Below are 9,713 nucleotides of genomic sequence, written 5' to 3' on the forward strand. Positions count from 1 at the left end.
ATATTGCTTATATTCCTAATTGGTTAATTAAGGCCGGATACAATTGCAAGGCCTCAAGAAAAGACGTTTTGAGAAGGTAGAGGGCCCGAGATGCTGCTCCCTTGCTCGTCCATGTTATCATATTAATCAGGCAGGAAAACCTGTGATCTAAACGTTGTCTTGGAAACAGGTCTCCCGCCTCTTCAGTGGCTGTAGGAGACTCCCGTCTCACTGAAGTCAAACTGGGTCTGCTTCTTCAGCCTGTGCAGGCAGTGGGAGCAGAGGGCTTGGGTCTAATTGGTATTTATTGTTGCCATTGTTTTGCATTCCAGACCTTTGATAAACCTTTCCCAGCACAGCAAACCCATGGTTAACTCCACAGCAGTGAGGAAGCTATGGGAACAGAACTGCAATTAACCTTCATGGGCAAAACAGAACATAAAAAACCATGAGGTAGGCTTGCTATTTGCAGATGTAATTTTTAATGACAGCTGGCAGGTGAAAAAATACACCTTAAAATGAGAACATATTTGTGTTCATACACAATAGCCAAAGAAGAGACATTTACCTAAAAAAGGGCTAATTATTCATATTGAAGTGAAGAAGAAGAAGGAAGAATGTAAAAGACAAAATAGTTATAATTAAAAAGTAGATTGTTTCTAATACTGGGATTCAAGCGTAAGTGTTGTCAGGTGGCTTCTTATTTTAAGTGACAACGCTCAATGAGTACAAAAAACCTAACCCTTTTCTCAAAACTTTTTCCATGTTGTTATGTGTAAGAGGTGGTATTTATAATGGGAAATATTATGTCTTACGAAGCTGCAAATTCCAGGTAATTATCAGCGGGCAAGACACTTACTTGTTTTAAGCCTCAATTTCAGCATCTGAAAAATTCGAAGAGGTACCTTAACAGCCTGTAAGCTGAAAGCTCTGCCACATTATATTTTGAGACCCTTTGGGGCTCTAAGCTCTATGACTCTGTAATGCTTTGTAGCAGAACCTCTTCAGTAATTTATCCCTTAACAGATTGCTTCACATGTTAGTAATAACAGGAGGCTGAGGAAAGTTCATTAGAAGAAGATTAAGGGAAATGGAGAAGTCATGCTCTGAACCCAGAAAAGAACAGTGTTTGGAGGTAGAGGAAAGTGACCTGGTAGAGGTGACTGTTCGGGACCAGAGGCCAGGTAGAGGTAAAAAATAGAAGAAAACAGACCAGAAAAGGGACAAAGCCAAGGAGGAGTTCTTTTGCATGAATTTGCGAAGGAAACACATTTAAGAGGTGGAACAAGCTCTTAGACTTGTTGGTAGGAGGGGTTAGCCTAGCCTCCCTCCTGGTTCTTATCTGAGCAGTCCCCATGGTTGTGAATTGTCTGTGCGCAGTGCCTGTGGGTTCACTGGCGCTGCCGAATATGGAGGCTTAAAAATTTGAAAGGCAGATATATCTGCCCATATTTATTCCAAAGCATTTTCCCTTCTCAGAAGCTGTGCTTTCAATTTAGAGGCTGCTGTGAAGGTCGAACCCTCAAGAGAGTCAAGGCAATGTTGTATGTGGGATATGGTTGAAACCTGGGCTGAGGCAGAGAAATTGTGATGATTCTGATGCAGTGAATCTCTGAGTGTCTGCCTGGAACCCCTGGGAGTTGCTGTTATTGTGGGCTCTCAGCTGGAATATATTCAGTACATTCAAGTTTTTTATCGTGTCAGTTTTCACTCCAAATTGCATGGCAGCTTCTGAATATTCTGGTATTAGCTTGTCCCCTGATGTTATGGTTTTTTCCTTCTACTCTTTTCCAAATCTGAAACTATTAAACTATTAAGAGAAATGCTGTGTGGGATAAAGTCTTGCTCCTTTCTCTTCCTTGGCCATCTCTTCTCCCTCAAGTTTAGCCGTGTTACTGAAGATTCAGAAGTTCTTGGAAATTTTATCTTGGTACTTTCGTTACTTTAACTTGATTTTCTACACAAAGGAACTCCTCCTGGATTTGACCTCGACCTGTTTTTCATGTCATCTTTACATACATACCAGCTGTTAGGAGGTGGTGAAGAAGATTGGACAGTGGGCCTTGGCAGGGGATATTCAAAGCATCACTTTCTCCCCTTCTCCGAACTGTGCTGACATTCCCAGTGGCCGCTGGGGGGAGCCACATACCCACATTCTCTCAGACTTAACAGAGTCCCTTTTCAAGGAAGCTGAGATCATAGTCCGTTGCGGCCAATATGAAAAGTAAATTGTTTTAAATGCCTTTGGAAAAAAAGCAGCAATTCAAACTGACAAATTTATGGGTTTAAATTTGAATCAAATATTGTATTAGACTTTCTCCCGTTTTTTTTTTTTTTTTTTTCTCTAGGGGATGTGGAAACTAATGAAAAAGGGACTGTATCTTAAAGGAAAAATGCATACTTGCAAAGCACTGCTTTCCTAGCTTCTTTTTCCATGCACTTCCCAGGTTGGTAGCTGTGAGGTGGTCAAAACTCCAAATATGTTTGTCTTGTTTAGGTTATAAGGCTCTGATGAGTTATAACAGATCCCAAATTGTCTAGAAAGATAGGACAAACAGCATTGAAGGGTGTATTTTTTTATTTCATTCTTCTTGTTTTGCATCTCTCAAGTGTCTCTAAATGAACCTATTTTTTAACAATATCTAAAAATAATCTTAAATCATAATGTCGAGAGAGTCTCTATAATGTGGGAAGCAGAAATATAAGTAGCAGAGATATCAAGGCTACTACCTCTGTATCAGTTTATATCAGTGACTCTTTTGTGTACTGTTGGAACACAGGCATACAAAACAACAACCACCACCCCCACCCACACACACAAACTGAGAAACAGTAATGAAATTAAATAAAGAATGGCATATCATCTCAGGAACTGGGATTTATTTATTTTTTCTTTATTATTTATTTTATTTTATTTATTTTTTTGAAGATTTTATTTATTTATTTGACAGAGATCACAAATAGGCAGAGAGGCAGGCAGAGAGAGAGAGGAGGAAGCAGGCTCCCTGCTGAGCAGAGAGCCCGATGTGGGGCTCGATCCCAGGACCCTGAGATCATGACCTGAGCTGAAGGCAGAGGCTTAATCCACTGAACCACCCAGGCACCCCTGGGATTTATTTTAAATCTTTTTTGGAGGAAGAGGGTCAAATGTATATTGAGAAACCTTGGATGTAGGATTTAAGAAGGCTATAGACCCAGTGACTTCAAACCTCAATTAATGTGTTGCAGACACAGTGACCAGTGCCTCTGATACCCCTTAGATTTGCTTATCTGTGAGGAGGACCCCTCATTTGATTAGACTGTGTCAGTAGTCTCTTCATTTTCTCACCATGAATTTCACTGAGTTTCATAATCTTTATTTGGTTTCCATTTAACTTCAGTATAATCAGCTATCTCTTTGAAGAATAGTAACAAAAAATCCTAAAATTTTAAACAGATTAACACTATGCCAGATTTATGTGACCTATATATTAATGTTCATTATATTTGAAAAGACAGACTCTTCTATAGCAAAAAAAATTTAAAATTAAACAGTATTATAATTTTGTGACCTAAAAGATCATCTCAAATAAACCTTTGTTTTTTCATGATTCAAAAGAAGAGTCATATCCATGTTTGTGGCCAGACTATTTTGGAAGAAAATTTAGTTATAGATGTGATTGGAAAATTAATTTTCACCACCATTATTAAGATACTGTTTTGTAAAGAAAGATACAGTATTGGCAGATTATTTTGAGGAAGTTGTTTTGTAGAAAATGAGCATTTGTTGAAGGTTTGCACTATATCAAACATTTTATATATATTTATTCATTTACTATTCCCAGTAACACAATAAAAATGCTATATATTTTACAGGTTAGGAAACTCAAGTGCAGATGTTAAATAATATATACAACTTTAAATGGTTAATATCAAAGACATAGTCAAAACAGTTCTCTGTGATACCAACATCTATTCTCTTAAGAAAAAATTTTCCCTTTTGCCCCAGTATTCTTAAGAAATAATTGACATACATCACCATAGAAGTTTAATGTATACAACATCATTATTGATTTGCATATATTGTGGAATGACTATCACAATAGCTTCAGCTTATATCCATTTTCTTGTATAGATACAATATAAAGAAAAGAAAGAAGAAATGAAAAAATTCTCCTTATGATAATTCTTAGAGATAATTCATCTCCTTCCGTTGATTTACTCTGTTAACAACTTTTGTGTATATTATACCGTAGTATTACCTATAGTCATTATGTTGTATATTATATCCCAGTACTTATTTATCTTGCAACTGAAGGCTTGTACCTTTTGATCATTTTCCCCTGATTCTCCCTCCCTCTACTCTCTTTGGTAACCACAAGTCTGGTCTCTTTTTCTATGAATTAGGGTTTTTTTTTTTCCCTGTCTTTTTTTTTTTTTTTTTTTTTTTTAGATTCCACATAGAAGTGAGATCATCCAGTTAGTTATTTGTTGTTCTCTAACTTATTACACTTACTGTAATACCTTCAAGGTCCATTCATTTTTGTTACAAATGGTAGGATTTCTTTATCTCTTATGGCTGAATAATATCCCATTGAATATATATACCATAACTTTTTTATCTATTGATTGATAAACACTTTGGTTGGTTGTTTCCATATTCTGGCTATTATAAATAATGCTCTATGAACATGCGGGCACAGATACCTTTTCAAGTCAGTGTTTTTCATACCTTTAGATATAATCCCAAAATGAGATTGCTGGATTATATGGCAGTTCTAATTTTTAATCTTTTTGAGTATCCTCCATCCTGTATTCCATAGTGGCTGTACCAATTTACAATTCCATCAGCAGTGCAGGAGGATTCCTTTTTCTCCACATCCACACCAGCATCGTTATCTTTTGTCTTTTTGATGATGACCATTCTAATAGTCATTGTGGTTTTAATTTGTATTTCTCTAATTACTAGTGAGGTTGAGCATCTTTTCATAACTGTTGGCCTTATGTGTATTTTATTTGGAGAAATGTTTGAGTCCTTTTCCTGTATTTTGAATTGTCTTTATTCTTTTGTTCTGTTTTGTTTTGTTATTGAGTTGTTATGAGTTCTTTGTATTTTTTGGATATTAACCCTTACCAGATACAGGGTTTGCATATAATATTTCCTATTTTGTAGATTGTTTTTTCACTTTATTGATAGTATCTTTTGCTGTGTGGAAGCTTTTTAGTTTGATGCAGTACCATTTGCTTATTTTTTATTTTTATTGCTTGTGCTTTTGTTATTTTATACAAAAAAATTATTACCAAGACCCATGACAGAGAGCTTTGTTCCTGTTTTCTTCTCAGAGTTTCTTCTAGGTGTTTACTGGTTTCAGGTCTTATATTTAAGTCTTTTATCCATTTCAAGTTATTTTTTGTGAGTGGTATAATATATGGGTCTAGCTTCATTCTTTTATATGTGATTATCCAATTAAATACCATTGGATTCTTGATAGAGATTGCATTAAATCTACAGATGGTTTTTGGAAGTTTTCATATTTTAACAACATTAATTCTTTCGATTCATGAACATGGGACACCTTTTCATTTATTTGCATCTTCTTCAGTTTGTTACATTAGTGTCTTATAGTTTTCAGCTTAGAGATCTTTTCCCTCCTTACTTAAATTCATTCCTAAGTGTTTTATCCTTTTTGATGCTGTTGTAAATGGGATTGGTTTCTTCATTTCATTTTTCAGAAATTTTGGTGTTAGTGTATAGAAATACCAGTGATTTTTGTATGTCAATTTTGTATCTTGCAAATTTACTGAATTCATTGATTAGATCTTTAAGTTTTTGAGTTGAGACTTTGGGATTTTCTATATATAAAATCATGTCATCTTCGAATCAGGCAATTTTAACTTTTTCCTTTATAATTCTGACACATTTTATTTCTTTTACTTGTCTGAATGCTATGTTGAACAGGATTGGTAGGTGTGGGGACCCTTGTCTTGTCCCTTACCATAAAAGAAAAATTTTCATTCTTTCATTATTGAATATGATGCTCACTGTCAGCTTGTCATTTATGGCCTTTATTATATTGAAATATATTCCTTCAAGGCCTAATTTTTTAGGAGTTTTTTTTTTTTTTATCAAAATCAATGTTGAATTTCATTGAGATAATCACATGATTATTTTCTTTCGTTCTATTAATGTCACATTGATGTGTTTGCTTATGTTGAGCCATCTTTGCGTCACAGGGATAAATCCTACTTCGTCATGGTAAATGATCCTTTTAATTTCCTGCTGAATTTGATTTGCTCATATTTCATTAAGAATTTTTTTTCCTTTATTCATCAGGAATAATGACTGGTCTGCAGATATGTTTTTTTGTTGTGGGTGTTACTTTTTTTTTTCTCTTGCAGTGTCCTCTTCTGGTTTTGGTGTCAGAACAATGCTGTTCTCGTAAAATGAGTTTGGAAGTGTGCTTTCTTTTTTATTTTTTGGAGGCGTTTGAGAAAGATTGATATTTATTATTCTTTAAGTGGTAAAATTCACCAGGGAAGCAATTTGGTCCTGGTTTTTCTTAATTGGGAGATTGTTGATTATTGATTCAACCTCCTTACTAGTAATTAGTATATTCAGACTATTTCTTCCTGTTTAGTCATGGTAAGTAGTATATTTCTTTTTTTTTTTTAAGATGTTATTTATTAATGATAGAGAGAGCAAGAGAGGGAACACAAACACAAGGTAACTGGAGAGGGAGAAACAGGCTCCCTGCTGAGCAAGGAACCTGATACGAGGCTCCATCCCAGAACCCTGGGATCATGACCTGAGCTGAAGGCAGATGCTTAATAGTCATTAAGCCACCCAAGCACCCCAAGAAATATATTTCTAAGAATTTTTCCATTTTTCTAGGCCATCTAGATTGTCGGCATATTCTGAGCATTTGAATCTCTGTGGTATCAGTTGAATGTCTCTTTTTTTTATTAATAATTTTGTTTATTTTGGTCCTTTGTTTTTGTTTTGCTTTGTTTTGTTTTGCTTGGTTAGTCTAGCTAAGGATTTGTCAATTTTATCTTCTCAGAGAATAAACTATTTGGTCAGTCTTTTCTATTGTTTTTCTGTTCTCTATTTAATTTCTTTTCTAATATTTATTATTTCCTTTCTTCTGTTAAATTAGGGTTCACTTTGTTCTTTCCCTGTTTCTTAAGGCATCATTGGGTTGTTTAATTGGGATATTTCTTTCTTCTTAGTGTAGAAGCTTATTATTATAAACCTCCTCCTTAGAACTGCTTTTACTACATCCCATAAATTCTGGCAAGTTGTGTTTCCATATTTGTTTGTTTCAAGAAACTTTTTCATTTCTTCTTTGATCCATTGGTTGTACAAGAGAATATTGTTTAATTCTCCTGAGTTTGTAAATTTTCCAGTTTTCCTCATCTTCAGTTTTCTAAGATTTGTTTTGTGGTCTAACATATGGTCTATCCTAGATAATGATTCATATATGCTTGAAAAAAATGTGTATTCTGCTGTTGTTGGATAACATGTTCTATATGTGTCTGCTGGTTCATTTGGTCTAAGGTATTATACAAATTTGTGGTTTGCTTGTTGATTATTTCTTGATAATTGTTGAGAGTGGGGTATTAAAGTCTCCAACTATTATTATATCATAGTTTATCTCTCCTTTGGATCTTTAGTTTTTGCTTTGTATATTTAGGTGCTCTGCTATTGGACACATAAATATTTGTAAATTTTATATCCTCTGGATGTGTTGATCCATTTATCAGTATATATAATCACCTTCTTTTCCTGTTTATACCATTTTTAGTTTAAAGTCTGTTTTGTCTGATATACGTACAGTTACTCTTGCCTTTTGACGGTTACCATTTGCTTGAAATGTCTTTTTCTATTCCTTCACTTTCAGTCTATTTGTCTTTAATGCTAAAGTGAGCCTCTTATAGGAAGAATATTGTTAGATCTTGCTTTTTTTATTCCTTCAGCCATTCTCTATATCTTTCAAATTGATAATTTGATCTGTTTACATTTAAGGTAATTATTGGTAGTAAGATTTACTATTGCCCTTATTTTCATTGTTTTCTGCTTGTTTTGTAGATCTGTTGTTCCTTGCTTCTTATACTGCTGTCTTTTTAAAATGTGTTTTAATATCCTTTGATATCAGTGTGCTTTCACTTCTTTATAATGGTCTTTTGAGTAATTATTATTAATATTTTTCTTGTGGTTATTGTGAGGCTTATGTAAAATGTCTTAGGCCAGATGTGAATATTGCTGGGGTACAGATGTAGAGAGATGACTGTGGGGAGAACATGTCTCCACTGAGCACTTGTATTCAGCTCCTTCATTTTCAACATAGAAGAAACTCACATCAATTCACTGGACTCTAGAGGCTATTACAATGCCCCTATAATAAAAACCACTGGATCAGGGTCTGCAGGTTTCCTTATCATCTGATCAAGTACAGAAAGAATCATCTTGATGTCACAAATCTGCTACTTATCCCTTTAACATTCACCGTCAGGTTCCTTGGGCTAAAATCAGTCATCATATCTCAAGCTGTGATGATAAAGATTGTATTGAGCAGAATATTGTCAACCAAACCAGGAACCTTGGACAAGAAACTCTGGCTGAGAGCACATGGCAGTGTCCTCTTTGTGATGAAGACTGAGATAAAGATCTGTGGGAACAGACTGGCACCCATTGGTCTTGGTCACAGCCAAATACTGTGGCAACAACAGTCCTGTAAGCAATATAGTTCTGGAACATAAGAGTAACCTGGCTTCAGGCATGTACATTCCCAAGTCTCTACTATATGTTCTGCAATGGAAAAACAACGGAAATGCACAGTAAGTGAATATCTATCTTATCAAATGCCAGACCCTAGAAGACTCTTGCTTCTTCCTGCTACCAGTGGGGTCTTCATTTTTTCTCTTGATCTAATTATAGAAAGATAAACTGTGATCTTTAAACTGAAAAAAAGTAAAAAAAAACACTTTAAACATTTGTAAGACTATTTGAAAATGATAACAGCCTAACTTCCATAGAATTATCATACTTTACACTTTTACTTCTCCCTCTCACATTTTAGGTTATTGTTGTTTCAATTTTTTTTAATTTTTGAAAATTTAAAAATTTTTACATATTTTAAAATTTACATTTTTAAAAAGATTTTATTTATTTATTTGTCAGAGAGAGGAAAGAGAAAGCACAAGCAGGGGGAGCAGCAGGCAGAAGGGGAAGCAGGCTCCCTGCTGAGCAAGGATCCCGATGAGGGACTCAATCCTAGGACCCTAGAATCATCACCTGAGTCAAAATCAATAGTTGGGTATTTAACTGACTGAACCACCCAGGCATCCCTGTTTTGATGATGCTAATTAGCATTATTTTACTTCAACTTAAAGAACTCCCTTTAACATTTTTGTAAGGCCGATCTACTGGTAATGAACTTTCTCAGCTTTTGTTTGTCTGAGAAAGCCTTATTTTCCCTCCTTTGTTTCTGAAGAACCGCTTTGGAAGGTATAAAATTTTTGGCTGACAGCTATTTTCTTTCAATAGTTTGAATATGTCATTCTCTTCTTTTCTGTCCTGCAAAGTTTCTGTTGAGAAATCCACCTGTAATCTTAAGGGGAGTCCCTTGTGTGTAACTTCTCTCTTTTATCTTACTGCTCTTAAAATTTTTTGTCTTTGACTTTTGGCAATTTAATTATAATGTGTCTTAGTGTAGCCCTATTTGGGTTCAAGTTATTTAGGATCATTTGGGCTT

General features: G+C 34.8%; 1 pseudogene; it reads left to right on the forward strand.

Annotated features, from left to right (window-relative positions):
• The first annotated feature begins 1,069 nt into the window (after positions 1–1,069).
• LOC101691476 lies at positions 1,070–8,800 on the forward strand (annotated as a pseudogene).
• The last annotated feature ends 913 nt before the right edge of the window (positions 8,801–9,713 follow it).

This window comes from Mustela putorius, unplaced genomic scaffold, assembly GCF_011764305.1.
Source record: "Mustela putorius furo isolate JIRA1106 unplaced genomic scaffold, ASM1176430v1.1 tig00000868_pilon_pilon_pilon, whole genome shotgun sequence".
In the NCBI taxonomy this organism is placed as follows: Eukaryota; Metazoa; Chordata; class Mammalia; order Carnivora; family Mustelidae; genus Mustela; species Mustela putorius.